Genomic DNA, 24479 nt, shown 5'->3' with positions numbered 1-24479 from the left:
TTGAAGCAATTTGCCACAAACAGCTAAGCAACTACACTCCTGGAAATGGAAAAAAGAACACATTGACACCGGTGTGTCAGACCCACCATACTTGCTCCGGACACTGCGAGAGGGCTGTACAAGCAATGATCACACGCACAACACAGCGGACACACCAGGAACCGCGGTGTTGGCCGTCGAATGGCGCTAGCTGCGCAGCATTTGTGCACCGCCGCCGTCAGTGTCAGCCAGTTTGCCGTGGCATACGGAGCTCCATCGCAGTCTTTAGCACTGGTAGCATGCCGCGACAGCGTGGACGTGAACCGTATGTGCAGTTGACGGACTTTGAGCGAGGGCGTATAGTGGGCATGCGGGAGGCCGGGTGGACGTACCACCGAATTGCTCAACATGTGGGGCGTGTGGTCTCCACAGTACATCGATGTTGTCGCCAGTGGTCGGCAGAAGGTGCACGTGCCCGTCGACCTGGGACCAGACCGCAGCGACGCACGGGTGCACGCCAAGACCGTAGGATCCTACGCAGTGCCGTAGGGGACCGCATCGCCACTTCCCAGCAAATTAGGGACACTGTTGCTCCTGGGGTATCGGCAAGGACCATTCGCAACCGTCTCCATGAAGCTGGGCTATGGTCCCACACACCGTTAGGCCGTCTTCCGCTCACGCCCCAACATCGTGCAGCCCGCCTCCAGTGGTGTCGCGACAGGCGTGAATGGAGGGACGAATGGAGACGTGTCGTCTTCAGCGATGAGAGTCGCTTCTGCCTTGGTGCCAATGATGGTCGTATGCGTGTTTGGCGCTGTGCAGGTGAGCGCCACAATCAGGACTGCATACGACCGAGGCACACAGGGCCAACACCCGGCATCATGGTGTGGGGAGCGATCTCCTACACTGGCCGTACACCAATGGTGATCGTCGAGGGGACACTGAATAGTGCACGGTACATCCAAACCGTCATCGAACCCATCGTTCTACCATTCCTAGACCGGCAAGGGAACTTGCTGTTCCAACAGGACAATGCACGTCCGCATGTATCCCGTGCCACCCAACGTGCTCTAGAAGGTGTAAGTCAACTACCCTGGCCAGCAAGATCTCCGAATCTGTCCCCCATTGAGCATATTTGGGACTGGATGAAGCGTCGTCTCACGCGGTCTGCACGTCCAGCACGAACGCTGGTCCAACTGAGGCGCCAGGTGGAACTGGCATGGCAAGCCGTTCCACAGGACTACATCCAGCATCTCTATGATCGTCTCCATGGGAGAATAGCAGCCTGCATTGCTGCGAAAGGTGGACATACACTGTACTAGTGCCGACATTGTGGATGCTCTATTGCCTGTGTCTATGTGCCAGTGGTTCTGTCAGTGTGATCATGTGATGTATCTGACCCCAGGAATGTGTCAATAAAGTTTCCCCTTCCTGGGACAATGAATTCACGGTGTTCTTATTTCAATTACCAGGAGTGTATTTTGAAAAGTATGACCTTCTCTGTAATAGACAGCATGGTTTTTGACAAGGGAAGAATACCACCTCTGCAGTCCTTGAAATAGTTAATCTGACATTAACAGCATTTGAAATTAACAAACCGTCTCACTTGAACTTTGTGATCTGAGTAAGGCATTTGATTGTATCCTCTCTGACATTTTACTATCCAAACTAAAGTATTATAGTATAAATAATACAGAGTTGGAAATAATTAACTCTTATCTACATAACAGGAGACAATTTGTGTCAGTTCAAAAGACACTCTTCTATGAATAATGTCACATCTGGTGTACCTCAGGGCTCTGTCCTTGGTTCTTTCTTCTTCATTGTTACAATTAATGTTTTGCCATCTTGTGTTGGGCCTGAGTCAGTTATCTGCTAAGTGGACGACACAACCTTAATCAGCACAGATCGAGATTTATCAAAGCTATATCAGAAATCACAGGACGCTCTCACCTTAACACTAAAGTGGTTCTCGGCTAACAAACTTCTGTGTAATCCAGAGAAAACTCAGCATCTGTAGTTGGGACTGGCTAATGAGGTAGAACCAAAATCTGTAAAACTGCTTGGAATACACATTGATTCCAAACTTAACTGGCAACCCCATATCAACCAGGTCTGCAAAAAGTTATCGAGGGTGTCGTATCTCATCTGGAAACTGTCTGATCTAGTGAGTAACAAATGTCTCAGAACAGCTTACAATGGACATTTTCAATCTCATATATCTTAAGCGCTGTTACTATGGGGCCACTCATGTCATATCAGTGATGTACTACTGATGCAGAAAAAGGTGCTACGAATAATGTGCAAGATTGGTCTAAGGGAACATTGCCGTCCCTTATTCATCAAAATCGAAATAATGATGGTGATAAATCTTTGTATTTATGTATCACTGATATATGCTAAAAATAACAAAATTTAACACCAGAAAGAATGTACATTTACATGGCACCAGAAGGAAAGAGAGTATTGGCATTCCTAAACATATGCTGACAAAAACAGGCAACTCTCACAAAGTGAACTGTTTGAAATTATTTAACAAATTACCACATACTGCAATCAATACACTTTTCAATAATTTTACAAGTAAACTGCACAAATGGTTAATAGACAATCCATACTACAGTCTCATAGAATTCATGGATACTTGTAACATAGAAATTAAGTTTTAAGTCTATGATTCCAATACTGTATATTGATTAATGTAACATAAATAATTTGTACTTGTAATGTAAACACTCACTAATGTAGTAACATAAATAATTTGTACTTGTAATGTAAACACTCACTAATGTAGTAACTTCTTATGTATCTTGACATAATTGTATGCCTATTTCACTGAATGTAGGCAACGACAAATAAAGAATCTGAATCTGAATCATCTGTGGTATGTGCACTATAAATTTCTTGCAACTCTTGCTCTTAAATGGAGTTTAAAAAAGTCTCAGTTGCCACTGGATTAAAATTTCTAAATTGTTTATAATTATATTTAATGTGTGTGTGTGTGTGTGTGTGTGTGTGTGTGTGTGTGTGTGTGTGTGTGTACAAATTCATTTTAGTCTTAAAATTTGTGCATCATGGTTTGATAGCCCATTTACTCTTTTTCTAACAGCATGTCCATCTAGTAATGAAGAATGAACAAAAATGTTTTTGTAGTTGTGTTATTGTTCCCCTGCAATGTGTTCAGAAAGAATACAGTTTGCATCAGGTGATATGGAATTTAGGAGATATTTCAGTCTCAGGTCGCACCTGATGAAGGTTACGATCTACGTGACCGAAATATCGTGCAAGTACGACGCTGATATCCGGCAGAACACCCGACAACCCAAGATGTTATTTCAACATTGTTTTTGTGCAATCTCTTTTAAAATTAATATCAGAGGCACCACACGCAACTAATATTCGGTACTACAGAAAGTAATGTGAACCGAGAATTCTTTCTAGATCGAACAGAAACATCCAGAAATCAGAGTTGAGCAGCCTATCGATTCAAATTGTAGTTCCACTAAATTTAACTGAATGTAGTGATCTATTGAGTGTTGTGCTTTGATATGTCAATAGAATCAAATGGAATACCATTTTTCACGTATGTGGCCACTCCTCCATGCTGCAAAAAGCTCCTTGAAAAAATAGCCAGTTAATTTGTATCCTGGCATAGGAAGCCTGTGAACTATCACATCATTTTAGTGATGCTCTGCTACCCCACTAATGCCAGAGTCAACATCAACAAGCAGTTCACTAATTTATTTCTAATACCTCTTATATTTTGATGAAAAATGCTAATTCCTTCATTTTGAAGGTGGTTCTATTGTTAAAGGGTGGTCCCTTAAGGAGGGATTCCTATCAGCTGACTGCAGTCTAACAAAAGTACAGCTGTAACACCAATTATTACAGAAAATTTTTCATGATTGGTCCTGTCACCCCCCCCCCCCCCCCCGCCCCCCACGCCTACACTGTCACCTATAAGCTTTACCACACTGCGTCTCCCACATCTACTGAGATGCAAGCCATGCCTAATGAAGCCTGTTCTATCAATAGACTCAACTGGCACCACTACAATGTGAACTGGAGCCTCCGCCAACAGAGCTCTGTAGCTAATTTCAATTCTCTGACAACTAAAATTTTGTTGATTGGGATGTGCAAACTCTCACTCTTTTAAAGAATATGAAGTGCTCCTTCAATAGACAAAATTTGTATTTTCTGACACCGGATGTCATTCCCCTTAGTTCTTACGATATTGCTTTATGTCTTCCAAATTGCACATGTCTCTGACTGCCTTTGATTTAGGATGGCCAAATCTATAGTGCTTTGTGTACTGTTAAAGCTATTATGTATGGTTCCTCGAATATTTCATATAATTGCTTAATCTCTGCATTAGTCTTACAAGACTTTCTTTCTGTTCTAATTAGATCTAAATTTTCAACCACATATTCAGTTATATTTATCATTTTGTCATGTCTAATTTTCCTGGCTTCAGCTTTTTCTGTCAGATTCCAATAAGCAAGCTTTTATCCTGCTTGCTCCTTTGAACCTGCTTGCTCCTTTCTGATACAGTACCTCTATTGGCCCATTGTGATTATTACTATTGTTACCTCTTACACTTTCTGTCTTTGCTTTCATTCAACCTATATTTTCCTCCTGGAGATCAACCACTCATAATTTGAAATTATTTAATTGCTCTATTATCTCTTTCTTTCACACTTTCACTTTCATTTCTACTGTGAACACTCTTTTTTGATAGTGGTACATCTCTAATAATGAGCTTCAGGTTCTTTTTTAACATGTGTAGATAATTTTTTGAACCATTGTGCTATCTATGTGGATTTCTGCTATTATGATTGTTATCAATAATACAGATTCTGAACATCCTACAAACACTACTAAGGGAACCATCACTATGTTGAAGTGCATTTTTTACCTGGAGTTCCTTTTTCTTCCTTATAAATGTTCTTAACATTTTACATTACATTTGTTTTAGCAGTACATCTACTTTTATTGCTTTTTCTTTGTGCTGCTTGCATGACATTTCCATTGGGTACAGCACTCTTTTCCAGATGATAATAGAGTGCTCATCTCCAAAGATTGATTTTCTGCTTTCACACTCACACGTTCCAACTTTCACTACAAACTCCCTTTTTGTAAACACTCCAGGATATGTTTTTAATTTAAATGGCAGATGTGACTTCAGTTTGAATTCAAAAGCTTGGCCCTTCATCAAACTTGGGTTTATTGAAAAAATTCCCTATATATCGATAATAATTCCTCCAAATCCTCCATTACAGCATCTACCATCTTGCTTATACTGCTCACTTTTTCCCTTATTTCATTTCTGTTATTTTTGTTTTATCCATGTTTCACTTCTGTTTTACTTTGTTTGAAGTTATTAAATTCATTTTGGCTTTCTACTGAAAGCTGTCACACATTATCTTGAAGCAATATCTCCTATGAGCTCCTACATTAGATCTGATACCAGTGGCAAACTTAATCACTTTTTCCATGTCATCTACCAGTATATTCTTAGGACATTTTTGAAATTAGTTGTGGTATTGTTCAGGAGTAAAACTACCCCAGTCCTGTGGTACTACCCTGGTACTAACTTCAAATACCACATCTTGCACTTTAACTTTTATTATCATTTGTTTCCTGACCCCTTTACTTATTTCCTCCTATTGCATCTATAACTTCAACCCTTGAACTGGTAGTTCCACATCCTCTCCTTCTTTATTATTTTCATATATACTCTTTCCGTGATAGCACATTATTTACTGCCTGAATCAGTGGTAGTGGTAGCTTTCAGTCACATTTACTTCAACATTTAATATTGGTTGATAGATTTCTTTATTTTCTTATACTCCATCTTTGAAAAGGACCTCTTTTAAGTCTTCTATCTCATCTTTTACCTTCTGCTTAATATTTGCAAGTTTTCTGTAGAGGACTATTTCTTTCTCTGTCTCTGTCTCTTCCCTTGTCTCAAGGATCCCATTGTTCCTATTATCTTGTCTCTTGTCATGAAGATGAGGACTGCCTAAAATACATCCCCCTCTTCCTCTTCTAGGTGGGATTTTATGGTGATGTACATTCCCAATGAATTGATTATCGTCCCTTTTATTTTGGTCCTCTTCCTCTTCAGTCTCCATTAGTCTCCAATTTATACCTCTCCAACTGTTATTATATGTTAGTTCTCCAGGTATTGTATTTGACTGGCCAAGGACTTACAATGTATCTTGTCCAGGAATCCAAATCAACTTGTTTTGTATGTGTATCAGTGACTTTGTCAAGAGTTTAGCTATAAGGTTTTTTGACTTATAAGATTAACAACTTTCATTAAAAACAAAATAAACCTTTGGTTGCAAAAGGTGGGTTTGTTCTTGTCTACATCATAAACATAAAACTGAAGTAACAACTGAGGAAGAATGGCTGCAAATATTAATAACATTTTTGTAGCTTCCTTGGTTGCTTTTTGAAAAGTTTCCACTAAAAAGTATGCTATTTCTGACAAAGTTTGACAAGTCCTCTTCATCTTATTCTTCAAGATAATCACCTCCTGTTTGGTTACTCCTATCATCCCACTATTTTGGCAGTATGCCCTCAAACTGTTTAATACATAAACAGGAGATAGTTTCCCTATAGCAGTGAAATGATGAGAAGCACATACTTTTAGTTATTGATCTTCACTAGCGATACTGCAACCACTACTAACCGTTTCTGTTTAAAGCAAATCTTTTAATTTTATTTTAATTGTCTTTTACTTGATCAGAAATAAGGTCAGTGTCCTCATTATTATTTTCAATGGTTTTGTGCCAAATGATGTCTACTTTTGCATGTAACTCTTTCATATACTTTATTACAAGTTCTTAAAGTGAAAAAATTTTAATAGATAGAGAAGATTGTGTCTAGTCAGTTTTTACAATCTGGTCTCCATGGTATGCTATTTTTGAATCAATTTCAGACACAGATTTCCTGTCCCTGTAAAAAGGACTTCTGTAGTTTGTATCACATTTCCTGGTGGCAGCTCATGCAAAATTTTACCACTGTGCTACAATATTAGAAAAATGAACACATTGTATATCACTATGTTGTCATGATAGGTGAAACTCAATATCATTGCAATATTAACTTTACCTAATGCACTAATATCAAGTATGTTGTTTATGTGTTTATTATTTCTGCTATGTTTCTTGCTAATGCATTAATATGTCCTAGATCTTTCACTCCCTTTGTACCCCATTCATCAGTCTTCATGTATAACAAACATGGAAAGCAGAAAAGAGCATTGGGAACATTGCAGCCACAAATCCAACTCTTTTCATTTATTTTCATACTGAATTTTCCCATAGACTCACTTTCTTAGCACTACTTACAAGGATAGTAATCATAACTAAATTGAATTTATTAATTTAACTTATATAAATTGAACTGTTTAAACAGATTTGAATTTTATAACTAGTAGTTTAACATTGTGAGCAGGGGTGGTGGTTTGGGGGAGGGAGGTGAGGGAATATTGTAGCAGCAGGAATTGAAGCAGAGTTGACAGACCTGAGCATTGCACCATGGCCTTGATATGTCAACTGCTGCTCAAAAATCCTTCATACTCAATTTTACTCTTTCCTGTGGCCCACTCACATGAAATATTCTGGGAACTTCAAAGGGATATCTACCTGCTTCTACTCACATGGTTTGAGCTACATTGATGGGCTCCATTCTGCACCCTCCTCACGTTAGATTTAAATTCAGGGTCTACCTGACTTTTCAACTCTCATTTTCTCCTCCAAAGACCTATTGGATAAGGGCCTCTTTATCAGATCATGTACAGCATTAACCATGTTGCTTCCACAATACTTACACACACACACACACACACACACACACACACACACACACACACACACACACACACACACACACACACACACTGACCTGACGCTGTGAGCAATGTAGCATCCTGAAATGAATGCACATCACTAACTCTAAAATGGAAACAGTTCCCATTACAAGATAACACGGAGGTCTTGTCTGGATCATATTTGTACACTGACTGACTCACATGGGATGCTACATACTGTGAAACATGTTACTGTTTCATACTTCCTTATGTATTTTTATTTGGCTCCATCTCTGTAATTTGTTTAGGAAGATTAGAAGTTTACTGCATTGTAATAATACCAGAATTATAGCCATTTGCTGAGAGACTTGCCTTGACAATTTCTGTGTACAAAATGAATTATTGATATTTTTATTTATAATTAAAGTTAATACTTTTGGATTAAAGGACACCGCTCACCAAAAATCAGAAGCATGGAGTTAACGATGGGTGATTTTTTCTGCCTATCAACAGCTCCAAACGTTTGGTTTTCTGTCAGTGGTCTTCTTTAATCCAAAAGTATTTACTTTCTACCAGAACTTTCCTACAACACTTATAATTAAAGTTATGACTGTAAAAGACATTTTCTCAAGTAGTGATCCACACCTCACAGCACTGACTATAAACACTATGTGATGCGGCATATGTGCTGCTTAAGTTCTGTCTGGCTGTGGAATCAGCTTACTGCTACTTCTCAATAAAATATTGACATGTCTAAATCTCTGCAGTACTTAAAAATTCCAATTGCAGAAAACAGATAAATGGCCTGATTATGGCAACGGTCCTCACAGATTCTGCTGGGATTCTTCTTATCATCTTAATTAATTTATTCTCTTCACAGTTGCATGTTATCATCTTGATAGCTAAAATAGGCCACATAACTCACATATTTGCATATAATTAGTTATGCGTATAATTATTGTTACTACTTGCTACCCACTAATTAAAAGAAAAATAGGAAAAAGGAGATCTACTTCCTAGTGTTACAAAAACATCTTAACACTTAAATAGTTCTTGGGCACTCAGCTGGGTGACATCATTCAAAAGGTGCGATATTTCGGCAAACTGACTTCTTGCCATCTTAAAGCCTTTCTGGTTCATCAGAAATGCCTAATTTCTTTAAATGAATCCATCCTGAAATTATACCAGTTATCAGCCATTGTCTCCTGGATTTCTTGGGCACAGGACAACATGTGATCAGTATTCACACTGTGACAACAGTGGATGCTACACAGTGCACATAGTACCATAGGTGAAAGTATAATTTATCTGTCTTTTGATTTTATACGGATATAGATATGTGTTATCTGTCCTGCTGGATTTAGCGAATACTATGAGCAGTGGGGCTGGTGGATGGAGGCGCTACTTGCATGTGCCAGTTTGAGAATTAAGAGTCGAATGGGAAGTGTATCTACATGACTGAGGCAGATAAGGCAAGCGTTCTAGAGCAGTGGAGTATCTGGGTTCCAGTCACAATCCAGCACAAATTTTCCGTCCTCACCACTGATTTATTCCAGTGCCTGTATGCATCTGAAGTCCTGAAATTTCATAATATAGTATACAGATATGTTGCATCCTTCAATGAAAAGTCAGGTAATGTACTAGAAGCATGCGGAATCTCATTCTTAGTTTCTCCCTGATGTTGCCAAAATAATCATACATTCTTCTTCATGTGTTGGAAGTGCCCAACTCATTTTAAACAGAGTAATTAAGTGTGAAACTGTATTTGTTTTATTGTAGTGGCCTGTGTTCCAAGTATCCTATGTACTTCCAGTTGATCACCTTTGCTTATCCAAGTGTGACCGAGTCCAGTGAAATCACGAGCAATTTACATTAAACATCTCAAATGGAATCAGTAGCTAAATCTATTAGGGATTGTTAGGTAGCTTACAAGTAAACATACCCAAGGAACACACTTTGATTGTGATTGGGCTTTAAATATGTCATAGTATAGAACAAAATAAGAGACTCATATTTTTTTCGTACATGTTGATTCGGCCATTTAATGGGTGAAACACCCCCTTGAGAAAAATTGATTTTAATGTACCTGAATCAGTGCTATTAAAATGGTAACAGACATAAAAAAACTTCAACTAATAGTCCTATAGTTTTTCATGTTCATTACAACAGAACACCCAGATTAGTCGAAAAAATAATTTTTTTTTAGAAATCTTCTCAATCACACTACTTTGTTTTTCATTTTGACATTTAACTAGGAGCAAAATATGTAATATTGTTAATGCCAAATTCAATCATATGTGATGAAGCTATTTTCCAAATACACATTTTTCAGAAATAAGTTAGAAATATCTCCGTATAGTTGTACATGTGCCTGATATATGTCCAGTTCAATTGGGTTGTTTACTAAGTATTGTCCAGATAAATATATTCCAATTTCATGTGTGTGTGTGTGTGTGTGTGTGTGTGTGTGTGTGTGTGTGTGTGTGTGTGTGCGTGTACTAAGATTTTTTTTTTCCTTTTTACATTTGGTGTACCATATTTTTTTGTTTTCCATGGTATTTTTTTGTTTTCCATGGTAACCTTTTCAGATATATTTATGTTGTATTTGAAATTGTTTGTACATGATTGTTGTAACATTATTGTACATGTGTAGAATAATAAGGAAGTGCAGAATTATTCTGGTCAAATAAATGCTGAATTTACTTTGATTTTGTGCATGAAGCAAATCACACAGTCACAACTTCATGGCATATACCATGAACAGGATCACAGCTTTCGAGACAAAAGTGAACAGGTGTCTCACATTTAGATGGTTTATGTTGAGTGTAACCCATCTTGTACCATACATATTTAAAAAGGTTGCCAAATCAGGGAGAAGTAAACTGATTGAGAATCAGGAACTAAATTTTTAGAATATTATTTTTTACACTCAAGTTAACACTGCAATTACATAATATACTTATGCCTGAAAAATGCTTCAGGAAAGTTTTTGATGGTCGAAATGTGTATACATATAACGAATGAATGATGCAAGTCATTCTGTTAAGATATTCACCTCTTTCCCATATTAATCAATGGTGTTAAATATTTTTTCATTTTGCTGAGTCCTTGAATCTAAACACATTAGTGAAAGCATATATAGCATTTTCTGAAAAGCCTTTCTGAAAAACAAACTGACATTTTGTTAGTGCTTAATTTTTACAAATATGTGATGCTACTCTTAAATACACTCCTGGAAATTGAAATAAGAACACCGTGAATTCATTGTCCCAGGAAGGGGAAACTTTATTGACACATTCCTGGGGTCAGATACATCACATGATCACACTGACAGAACCACAGGCACATAGACACAGGCAACAGAGCATGCACAATGTCGGCACTAGTACAGTGTATATCCACCTTTTGCAGCAATGCAGGCTGCTATTCTCCCATGGAGACGATCGTAGAGATGCTGGATGTAGTCCTGTGGAACGGCTTGCCATGCCATTTCCACCTGGCGCCTCAGTTGGACCAGCGTTCGTGCTGGACGTGCAGACCGCGTGAGACGACGTTTCATCCAGTCCCAAACATGCTCAATGGGGGACAGATCTGGAGATCTTTCTGGCCAGGGTAGTTGACTTACACCTTCTAGAGCACGTTGGGTGGCACGGGATACATGCGGACGTGCATTGTCCTGTTGGAACAGCAAGTTCCCTTGCCGGTCTAGGAATGGTAGAACGATGGGTTCGATGACGGTTTGGATGTACCGTGCACTATTCAGTGTCCCCTCGACGATCACCAGTGATGTACGGCCAGTGTAGGAGATCGCTCCCCACACCATGATGCCGGGTGTTGGCCCTGTGTGCCTCGGTCGTATGCAGTCCTGATTGTGGCGCTCACCTGCACGGCGCCAAACACGCATAAGACCATCATTGGCACTAAGGCAGAAGCGACTCTCATCGCTGAAGACGACACGTCTCCATTCGTCCCTCCATTCACGCCTGTCGCGACACCACTGGAGGCGGGCTGCACGATGTTGGGGCGTGAGCGGAAGACGGCCTAACGGTGTGCGGGACCATAGCCCAGCTTCATGGAGACGGTTGCGAATGGTCCTCGCCGATACCCCAGGAGCAACAGTGTCCCTAATTTGCTGGGAAGTGGCGGTGCGGTCCCCTACGGCACTACGTAGGATCCTACGGTCTTGGCGTGCATCCGTGCGTCGCTGCAGTCCGGTCCCAGGTCGACGGGCACGTGCACCTTCCGCCGACCACTGGCGACAACATCGATGTACTGTGGAGACCTCACGCCCCACGTGTTGAGCAATTCGGCGGTACGTCCACCCGGCCTCCCGCATGCCCACTATACGCCCTCGCTCAAAGTCCGTCAACTGCACATACGGTTCACGTCCACGCTGTCGCGGCATGCTACCAGTGTTAAAGACTGCGATGGAGCTCTGTATGCCACGGCAAACTGGCTGACACTGATGGCGGCGGTGCACAAATGCTGCGCAGCTAGCGCCATTCGACGGCCAACACTGCAGTTCCTGGTGTGTCCGCTGTGCCGTGCGTGTGATCATTGCTTGTACAGCCCTCTCGCAGTGTCCGGAGCAAGTATGGTGGGTGTGACACACCGGTATCAATGTGTTCTTTTTTCCATTTCCAGGAGTGTACATTACTTTTTCAAGAATTTTGGATAAAGCTATCAGAAGTGGGATTGGGTGATAGTTGTTAGCATCAGACCTATCCCCTTTTTTATGCAATGGTTTAACAATGGTGTGTTTCGTCTATCTGGAAAAATGCCTTGTTTCAGTGAGCTACTACATATGTGGCTGAGAATTCTACTTATTTGTTGGGAACAAGCTTTTAGTACTCTGTTGGAAATGCCGTCAGTTGCGTGTGAGCCTTTACTTTTGAGTGAAATTATTATTTCCCTAACTTCAGTAGGAGAGGTGGATTTAATTTCAATTTTATTAAATTGCATAGGTACTGCCTCTTCCATATACTGCCTTGCATTTTCTAATGAACAGCTGGATCCTATTTTCTCTATAACACTTAAAAAATGATTATGGAAAATGTTTTCTACTTCTGACTGCTTGTTAACAAACTTTTCATTGTGTTTGATAGAGATACAGTCTTCCTGTGCTCTCTGTTGCCCTGTTTCTGTTTTAACAATATTCCAAATTGTTTTAATTTTATTGTCAGATGTGCTAATCTCAGACATAATGCACGTATGATTAACTTCTCATGGTTGGGATTCACAATCATATAATATTTCTTAAAAGCCTTCATAGTCACTATTGACTGTTTGAAATATTTATTATTGCGATTGCAATTTTGGCCTTAAGGCCCTTTTTAAGTAACACTGCAAAAGTTACATTCTGTCAGAATATAATACTATCTGACATGAGTACATGTCCTTGTCAAAATGCAGCCTTTTGAATGCGAGGGTCCCACAAGATCCGATGAGTACGACACATATTACATCGTAAAATGTTGTTAAATATGTTGTCAGTACACCTGAGCTTTATTTGTGATAGACTATTAGAGCGATGGTGACATTCACAATTCAGCACATATTTAACAACATATTACGATGTAATAAGCGTCGTACTCATCGGATCTTGTGGGACTCTCGCATTCAAAAGGCTGCATTTTGACGACGACATGTACTCATGTCAGGATAGTCTTATATTCTGACAGAATGTAACTTCTGCAGTGTTACTTGAAAATGACCCTAAGGCCAAAATTGCAATTGTAATAATAAATATTTCATACAGTCAGCAGTGACTGTGATGTCTTTTAAGAAATAATGCACATAGTTATGGACTTTTTAATAACTTTCTTAATACAGTACAGTAGTTTTTATAATGTTTCACTGTTTCGGGATCATTACTCCTCCTAGCTATAAAATAAATTTCCCTTTTCTGTTTACAAGATATATTTATCCCTTTAGTAAGCCATGGCTTTTTACGTGGTCTTACTATTATATTTCACTGTTTCTTAGAGAAACTGTTTTCAAATATACTCACAAAGGTATCATGAAACAGACTAAATTTTAAATTAGCATCATGTTCCATGTACACCTCATCCCAGTCTAACTGTTGCAAGCTTTCCCTAAAATTTTGAATTGTTAAATAGTTAATTGAACACACTGTTTTGGAGGACTGTTTTGCATTACTATATGGAGCTATATCATATACTGTAATTAGCCGTGAATCATGATCAGACAGACCATTCTTAACAGGAAAAGTTTTTATTTGATTAAATTTATCTTGGTCTATGAAAACATTATCTATCAGTATGCTGCTTTCCTGTACCACCCATGTAGTAAAATCAATAACTGATGTCAAATTGAAAGAACCAAGTAACACTTCAAGGTCAAGCTTCCTATTCGGACTCTTTCAGAAAATCTACACTGAAATCTCCACAAACAATAATTTGCTTTCCTCTATCTGACGGCACAACAAAGAATCCAAGTTTTCCAAAAATAGTTGAAAATTTCCCAATGGGGACCTATTCAAGGCTACAATTATAAAATCACCATTATTTAGTTTAAGATCACACGCATATGCTTCTATATGTTGCTCTATGCGAAACTTTTTAGTTTCCAAATTTTTCACACTATGACAGGTTTCAGAATATATGGCAACTCCTCATCTCTCTATAGTGTCTCTGCTCACATGTGCTGAAAACTTATATCCGCCTACATTTACCATTTCCGTACCTGTGGCTATATGATGTTCAGACAGGCATAATACATCTATTCCACCCTAGGTTTCTAAATCTTCTAAACAAACAAGAAGTTGATCTACTTTGTTTTTCAATCCCTTGATATTCTGATGCAATATACTAACATTATTTTTCACTGTGCTTTTATGTGAATCTTGTGACATACTACACTATTTTTCACTGTACTGTTATGAGAGTCTTGTGATATTTTAACTTCTCTAGTACCTGCCTGTCTGTACTTCTCATTAAGCTTACTTTCAATCAATGTAGGATGATTGGACACTGATATTATCCTAAAAAAGTACTCCCATGAGTTTCAGCACCCCCCTTTAAAGATTTTGCTATCATACCAGCCAGTTTACTCTTCCCTTTCCTATTGAGATGCAGGCCAGAGTTTCAGAGCCCCCCTTTAAAGATTTTGCTATCATACCAGCCAGTTTACCCTTCCCTTTCCTACTGAGATGCAGGCCATGTCTTGTGAAGTCCCACCTACCAATACCATCAACAGGAACCACACCTATGCCTGACAAAGTAGCCACTGGAAGCAGCTGATCTAGCTCCATATTGACCTTCCTGACAGAGCTGTTCAATTGGGGCCAATCATACTGCATAAAAGCAGGAATCAAGCCAACATTTGTATGGTTCATTGCAGATGCTATTTTTACCAGGTCACACTCAATATTGTAGCCCTGATCAGTACTGTTTCCCACTCCACGCACTACCGCAACATGATACTGCTTTGTAAAACCCTTGAACAATGTTCCCACATCCTCTATCGCTCGGCTTGGTTGGAAAATGCTTGTGACCTGGTACCTGTCACCTAATTTTTTCTGCAAGATCTGGCCCACACCGCTTTCATGGCTACTACCTAACAACAGAACTTTACTCCTACTTTCTAATTTTTTTTTTGCAACAGTTGGTTTCCTAGTGAAAGTCTGTTGAGTGCTGACTACTCTTACATCTACTTGAGCCTCTTCCTTAGTTGACTGAGGTAGCAAAGCAAATCTATTGTTTGTGCCAATGATGAAACTGTCAGATACTGTTCTCTTTCTCTGGCCCCTGTTCCTTGGTACCACTTCCCACCTGTCATATTAGGTACATAAACCTGTTCAAAGCATTCCCTTATGAACTTCAATGTCAATTTACTGGACATAGAAGTAAACACAAGGATATTATATGCTTTGTATAAATATTCTGCAGCTTTTGGTCCAAACTTGCCATCTTTTTCTTTCAAAACTATGAACAAGGTTTACATTAAATTTCTGTTTACAGATATAATTGGCTGTAGTATATAACTGTGTGTTAAGACATTCAAGAATTTTGCCAGAATTTCAACATTCAATATTTTTCTGAAGGATACCTGACTGTTCGGAATTACGGACATTGGCCTCTCCACTCAACACCATTTTTGATTTCACAGTTTCCACATATTTGTAAGCTTTCTCCTCAATTCTTCTTTATTCACTATTTGTGCTCAAGTGATGAATTTTTTGTTTTTCTTGTAACAATCTGGTGTCTTACTTTACAATTATGAATATATTTTGAGGAAGCCTTGAATAAATGTCGTGATAAATTACCATCTTCCTGGCTTGTAAAGCCCATCTCTGTATATCCAGTTCATTTATTGATACTGAGTTGTGCATGGCAGTTTGAAGTGTATCTAACACATACTTGGAAATACCTAATAACTTTTCATTTCTTTCCAACCTGCAGCAATTTGTGCTGCCTAATTATACCCTTTGTAAGATTTCTGTATCTATGTTTGAAGGTTTCACATATTTTTTATCAGAGCACCACAGCATAACAGCTTTTTGTTTATACTCAAGATGTATATCACATTTTGCTTTTTTATTTTCTTTTAACATTTCTCCCCTATCTTCTTCATAATGTTCTTCAATTAGAATAGGACATGAAATTGCACTTTCATCAGCAAACCTCAAAGAAGTGTGACTTTACATAAATATGCCATGATCAATAACAATATCAAATATAACATAATTAAATTTGAAAAGTTTACAACTTGGAAAAAACTACTTAAAATGTAAAAAAGAAAACACAAATACAACAAAGATTTTTATATTTCATAAAATTAAAAGCAAAAGTCAGGTTTTGGATGGTTTCCCCAAATAAATTAACAAGAATGATGGGATGGTTAAAAAGATATGGGTGATTTCCTCCCTCATTCTATCCCAATCCATGCTTGATATCTTTCTCTAATGACCCAGTTATCAATCAGATGCTAAAACCTAGTCTTCCTAGGACAATATACATAGAATATACATTTAGCTACATTTATCCGAGAAAGACTTATTAAGCAATCCAGCACACCAATCCACATTGAAACAGGCACATATCAGGTGCGTGTACAATGATACAGAGATATTTCTAGCTATTTCTGACAAATGTGCCTTTGGAACACAACTTCATCATATATGATTGACCATAGTATATGTTTTGTTATTTGTCAAATTTCAAAATAAAAAACAAAATGGGAGGGGGTGGATGGTACTAAGGACAAAAAAAAAAAAAAAAAAAAAAAAAAAAAAAAAAAAAAAAAAAAAAAAAAAAAAAAAAAAAAAGCTTTCCCAACAAGTGTGGGTGTGCCATTGTAACGTACATTAAAAGCCATAGAACTTGTGTCTGTGTCTGTCTGTGTGTGTGTCTATATATATTTTCTATGGCAAAAGTCAACATATGTTTTATCTGAAGCATTTTCTTTGTTTAGTGTCACAGATGGCACTGTAATCAGAGGATTAGAAATGGATACAAAATCAAATTGTGGCCCTTGAATATCCAATGGCATGTGGCATGCAACCTCCAGGCTGTGAGGGTAGGACAGGCCAGTAATTATAACTTTTAATTGGAAATCTCATTTGCTATGTGTATCAGTAATGGCCAACATCTGTGAATACATGGTCAACCACATCAGAAATGCGTGTGCTGACATTCCTGACTATATGCATCTATCTTGCGCGCGGCCATTTGAGAAGCAAATCACTAAGTGTACTGAAGTTGGTGGCACTACACTTATGTACTCTAATTGGAAAAGTAGAGTAGCATTCACTTCAAGCCATGTCCACAGTCACATGTTGAGTAGTCAGTGTTGCAAATAGAGTTTTCAGTTAGAATTTATGAAATACTGGCCTGTTCTACCCTTGCAGTAAGGAGGTGTGGTCCCAAGGGCCACTGGATATTCAAGGGCCATTGAGTAGCATGTCATAAAGTATAATTGTGTGCCCATTTCTAATCCTCTGATTAAGTGCCGTCTGTGGTGAGATGAAGAAAATGCTTCAGACAAAATGTATGTAGTTTTGCCATAGAATCATAATCTGCAATAAAAAATGGCAGTTCCCATTGAATATTGCATTGTTGCCCCCCACCAGCCATGCATGGGGGTGGGGTGAGGGAATGAAAGTGGTATCATTGGATAGCCCCCTCTGAAGGTTTTGGATGGTTTCCCCAAATAAATTAACAAGAATGATGGGATGGTTAAAAAGATATGGGTGATTTCCTCCCCCATTCTATCCCAATCCATGCTTGATATCTTTCTCTAATGACCCAGTTATCAATCAGATGCTAAAACCTAGTCTTCCTTTCTTTGGCAGCAACAAATTAGAATAAAAGTTACTGCCAAATAACTTTGCGGTAACTGTGTTAATTAGCCATCATTTTCAAATCTTTCAAAGTGATTCTTCAAATAAGCAAAGTATTAGCAAAAGCTTCATTTAACAATGCTTGGGTTAATTCCAATATTGTTATTTTATTCAAACTTTAAGTATCAGAAAGCACTGTTACATGCACTGAAGTGACAAAGAAACAGGTATAGATATGCATATTCAAATACAGAGATATGTAAACAGGAAGAATATGGTGTTTCTTTTGGCAATGCCTATATAAGACAACAAGTGTCTGGTGCAGTTGTTAGATTGATTACTGCTGCTTCTATATCAGGTTATCAAGATTTAAGTGAGTTTTAACGTGGTGTTATAGTCGGTGCACGAGTAATGGCTCACAGCATCTCCAAGGTAGCGATACAGTGGGAATTTTCACAACTGTTTCATGAGTGTACACTGAATATCAGGAATCCAGTAAAACATCAAATCACTGACATCACTGTGGCCGGAAAAAGATCTTGCAACAATGGCACCAATGATGGCTGAAGAAAATCGTTCAACGTGACAGAAGTGCAACTCTTCCACAAATTGCTCCAGATTTTAAGGCTGGGCCATCCAAAAGTGTCTGTGTGTGAATCATTCAACGAAACATCATCAATATGGGCTTTCGGAGCCAAAGGCCCACTCGTGTACCCTTGATGACTGTGCAACGTGGAGCTTTATGCCTTGCCTGGGCCCCTCAACACCGACATTGGACTGTTGATGACTGGAAACATGTTCCCTCATTGGACGAGTCTCATTTCAAGTTGCATCGAGCAGATGAATGTGTACGTGTATGTAGACAACCTCCTGAATCCATGTACCCTGCACGTCAGCAGAGGACTGTTCAAGCTGGTGAGGCATTGTAATGATGTGGGGCGTGTGCAGCGGGAGTGATATGGGATCCCTGATACATCTAGATATGACTCTGACAGGTGACATGTACATAAGCATCCAGTCTGATCACCTGCATCCATTCATGTCCATTGTGCATTCCAACAGACGTGGGCAATTCCAGCAGGGCCATGCAACACCCAACACTTCAAAATTGCTACAGTGTGGCTCCAGGAAGACTCTCCTGAGTTTAAAATTTGCACTGACCACCAAACTCCCAGACATGAACTTTATTGATCATATCTGGGATGCCTTGCAACATGCTGTTCAGAAGAGATCTCTTCTCCCTTGTACTCTTACGAATTTATGGACAGCCCTGCAGGATTCATGGTGTCAGTTTACTCCAGCACTACTTCAGTCATTAGTTGAGTTCACAGCATGTTGTGTAATGGCACTTCTGCGTGCTTACGGGGTCCTAGATGATATTAAGCAGGTGTACCACTTTCTTTGGCTCTCAGTGATGCAGACATTGGAAACACTACAAGAAAGTTCCTTTTAACTAACTGAACAAAGTTATTCAGGACTGTAGCAAGTTAGTATTTTTCCCCAGCATCCAGCTAATGTGAGGCATGTGTTGCGAACTGAGTATCATATAAAGAAATGCACACATACATGATCCCCCACAACATATCAGAATTACCTAGTGTACTGCTGATTTGTTGACATTCACCTTTAACAGACAGTGCTGTTCCTTCCAATGATTAAACCTATCCAAGGAATAGACTTCAATTCTGATCAGCTTTGAATGTGTTGTGTAGAACAAAATTCAGACACATATATTTTTATACATGCCCAAATGGCTGTTAAGGAGGTGAAACGCCAACTTACACACACACACACACACACACACACACACACACACACACACACACACACACAAAAAAAAAAAGTTTGAATGAAAAGGTATTGCATATTAAGAAGATGCCTGTTGAGAGTAAAATGTAGATAACTGACACTGTTAAATGAAAAAAAAAATCAGATTATGGGAACAGATAATGATGGCACAACAATATTAGAAAAGCAGCAAAAAATGAAGATATTGAAGCAAACTCTGTTACAAATCATTTAGCAGTAAATAAATGGTCAATAGTGAATCAATATAGTAAACAATAGGAAAACAGGAGCATTACATTTTAATAACTGTTGAAACGACACCTTGCATTATCCAGATATCATCATCATCAACCACCAACCCATTGTGAATAAAGACATAAAAAATTTTTTTTTAATGTGATCTAAAGTGGGAAAATACATTGAACACATTAAAATCAGAGTACTGTCTTTCAAGGGCTCTAAAAGAATGGATAAATGCATAGGCAAGGCACTAACATCTGCCTATTACACTTATTTTAATGCACATTTAAAATACTAACTTATATTCTGGAGAAATTTGATAGCAGCTCTGTGGACCTTCAGAATTCATAAATGAGCCATCACCATTAATACAGGGAGCAGGGCTATAAAGTCATGTAAATTGATATTTAAAACACTGTAAGTGCTATCAACATCATATATGATTATTCTTGACAGACTAATGTATATATAAGAAAAAAAAAAAAGGAGTCGGAAATGATAATACACTCATCAAAAAAAGGTTTGCATCACCTCAGTTCTGAGAGTTCTGGAACCTACACAGAAAATTGGAATAGTGATCAACATAAACAGCATTTCTGCCCTTTTTATTGCTCATGAAAACTACACATTGCATATTGTTCCACCATACAGCGAGACCTTCAGAGGTGGTGGTCCAGATTGCTGTACACACCGGTACCTCTAATACCCGGTAGCATGTCCTCTTGCATTGATGCATGCCTGTATTCGTCGTAGCATACTATCCACAAGTTCATCAAGGCACTGTTGGTCCAGATTGTCCCAACCCTCAATGGCAATTTGGTGTAGATCCCTCAGAATGGTCAGTGAGTCACATCGTCTTTAAACAGCTCTTTTCAATCTATCCCAGACATGTTCAATAGGGTTCATGCCTGGAGAACATACTGGTCACTCTAGTCAAGCAATGTCATCCTGAAGGAAGTCATTCACAAGATGTGCACGATGGGGGTGCGAACTGTCGTCCATGAAGGCGAATGCCTCGCCAATATCGGTCGGAGGATGGCATTCATGTATTGTACAGCCGTTACGGCGCCTTCCATGACCACCAGTGGCATACGTCGGCCCCACATAATGCCACACCAAAACAGCAGGGAACCTCCACCTTGCTGCACTCACTGGACAGTGTGTCTAAGGCATTCAGCCTGACCGAGTTGTCTACAAACACATCTCCGACGATTGTCTGGTTGAAAATGTCAATCCTGAGCAGTCCATTTGACATGTTGTTGGGTCCATCTGTACCATGCTGCATGATGTCATGGTTGCAAAGATGGACATCAGGAGTGAAGTTGCGCATCATGCATCCTATTGCACACAGCTTGAGTTGTAACACGACATCCTGTGGCTTCACAAAAAGCATTATTCAACAGGGTTCCTCAGAGCCAAAATCCATAGGTAGCGGTCATCCACTGCAGTAGTAGCCCTTGGGCAGCCTGAGCGTGGCATGCCATCAACAATTCCTGTATCTCTGTATCTCCTTCATGTCTGAACAACATTACTTTGGTCCACTCTGAGATGCCTGCCTGGACACTTCCCTTGTTAAGAGCCCTTCCTGGCACAAAGTAACAATGCGGACACAATCAAACTGTGGTATTGACTGTCTAGGCATGGTTTAACTACAGACAACACGAGCCTTGTTTCTCCTTCCTGATGGAATGACTGGAACTCATCGGACCGCCTCTGCGTAATAGGCGCGGCTCATGCATGGTCGTTTACATCTTTGGGTGGGTTTAGTGGCATCTCTGAACAGTCAAAGGGACTGTGTCTCTGATACAATATCAACAGTCTATGTCTATCTTCAGGAGTTCTGGAAACAGGAGTGATGCAAAACTTTTTTTGATGTGTATAGTATCAGAAAAAAATGAGCTACATAATCACAACACTAGATTAAAAGTCACTACAAGTTGAATTAGAAAGGTACACACCATATGGGTTTTTAAGCAATTCAGTAAGTTTCCAAATGATATAAAATGTATACCAAGTATTAATTCTTTTGAAAGATCTGTCAGTGAATCTGCACCTGCATCTATACTCTGCAAACCCCTGTAAGATGCATGGCAAAGGGTACATCCCATTGTACCAGTTATTAGGGTTTTGTCCTGTTCCATTCTTGAATGCAGTGTGGGAATAATGATTGTTTGAGCATTACGTAGAGAATTGCAGTATGTTCCTACAGTAACCATTTAAAATTGGTTCTTGAAACTTTGTTAATAGACTTTCTTGGGTAGTTTTCACCTATCTTCAAGAATATTCCAGTTTAGTTTCTTTAGTACCTCTGTGACACTCTCTCTTGGATTAAAGAAATCTGTGATCTTTTGTGCTGTCCTTTTCTGTATACGTTCAGTATCCCCTGTTAGTCTGATTGGTATAGGTCCCATACACTTAAGCAATATTTTAGAACTGGTGACATGAGTGATTTGTAAGCAATCTCCTTTGTAGATTTATTGCACTTCTGCAGTAGTCTATCAATAAACTGAAGTCTACCACCTGCTCTATCCACGACTGAACATATCTGATCATTCCATTTCATATCTCTACAAAGTGTTACACCCAAGTATTTGTATGAAATAGTAGACGCCAACAGTGACTCACAGATATTGTAGGTATTTGGTTACTACATTTTTTTCATTTTGTGAAGTGCAAAATTTTACATTTTTGAACATATAAAGCAAGTTGTCAATCTCTGCACCACTTTGAAATCCTGACTGAAATCCTTTCAGACAGTACATCATTATAGATAATTACATCATCTGCAAAACGCCTGATTTTATTTTAATATTGCCTGTAAGGTCATTAATATACAACATGAAGAGCAAGGGCCTGAACCTACTTCCCTGGGGCACACCTGAAGTTACTTCTATATCTGATGATTACTCTCCATCTAACATAACTTGTTGTCTTCTCTCTACCGTAAAGTCCTCAATCCAGTCACAAATTTCACTTGATCCCCCATATGATCATATTTTTGTCAATAAGTGGAGGTGTGGTATGGAGTCAAATGCTTTTCTGAAATCAGGAAATACTGCATCTACCTGACTGCCTCAATCAAAAGCTTTCAGTATGTCATTTGAGAAAATCGTGAGCTGAACTTCACTTGATCAATGTTTTTGAAATCCATGCTGGTTGGCATTGAGGAGGTTGAGATACCCCTATGTTTGAGCTCAGAATATGTCCTAAGATTCTACAACAAATCAGTGTCAAGGATACTGAACGGGAGTTTTGTGGTTCACTTCTACTATCCTTCTTGTAGACAGGTGTAGCTTGTGCTTCCTTCCAACTACTGGGTACAGTTTTTTGTTCAAGGGTTCTATGATGTATTATAGTTAGAAGAAGGGCTAACTCAGCTGCAGATTCAGTATAGACTCTGATAGGGTTTCTATTGTGTCCTGGAGGTTTGTTCAACTTTAATGATTTCAGCTGTTTCTCAACACCACTTACACTAGTACTGATTTCACTTATCTTTCCAGTGGTGCGAAGATTAAATTGGGGCAATTCTCCTGAGTTTTCCTGTGTAAAGGAGCATTTGAAAAGAGAGTTTAGTATTTAAGCTTTTGCTTTGCTACCCTAATTTCATTCACTATCTCATAGGCCCCCCCTCCCCCCATGAACAATGGACCTTCCCATTGGTGGGGAGGTAGGGAGACTTCCGTGCCTCAACAATACAGATAGCCATACTGTAGGTGCAACCACAATGAATTTAATTGAGGAAAGGAGAAAATACAAAAATGCAGTAAATGAAGCAGGCAAAAAGGAATGCAAACGTCTCAAAAATGAGATCGACAGGAAGCACAAAACGGCTAAGCAGGGATGGCTAGAGGAAAAATGTAAGGATGTAGAGGCTTATCTCACTAGGAGTAAGATATATACTGCCTACAGGAAAAGTAAAGAGACGTTTGGAGAAAAGAGAACCACTTGTATGAATATCAAGAGCTCAGGTGGAAACACAGTTCTAAGCAAAGAAGGAAAAGCAGAAATGTGGAAGGAGTATATTGGGGGTCTATACAAGGGCGATGTACTTGAGGACAATATTATGGAAATGGAAGAGGATGTAGATGAAGATGAAGTGGCAGATATGATACTGTGTGAAGAGTTTGACAGAGCACTGAAAGACCTGAGTTGAAACAAGGGCCCGGGAGTAGACAACATTACTTTAGAACTACTGACAGCCTTGGGAGAGCGAGACCTAACGAAACTCTACCATCTGGTGAGCAGGATGTATGAGGCAGGCAAAATTCCCTCAGACTTCAAGAAGAGTATAATAATTCCAATCCCAAAGAAAGCAGGTGTTGACAGATGTGAAAATTACCGAACTATCAG

The sequence above is a fragment of the Schistocerca piceifrons genome, chromosome 10 (genome assembly GCF_021461385.2).
Source record: "Schistocerca piceifrons isolate TAMUIC-IGC-003096 chromosome 10, iqSchPice1.1, whole genome shotgun sequence".
In the NCBI taxonomy this organism is placed as follows: domain Eukaryota; kingdom Metazoa; phylum Arthropoda; class Insecta; order Orthoptera; family Acrididae; genus Schistocerca; species Schistocerca piceifrons.
Note: the sequence above shows the minus strand (reverse complement) of the source record.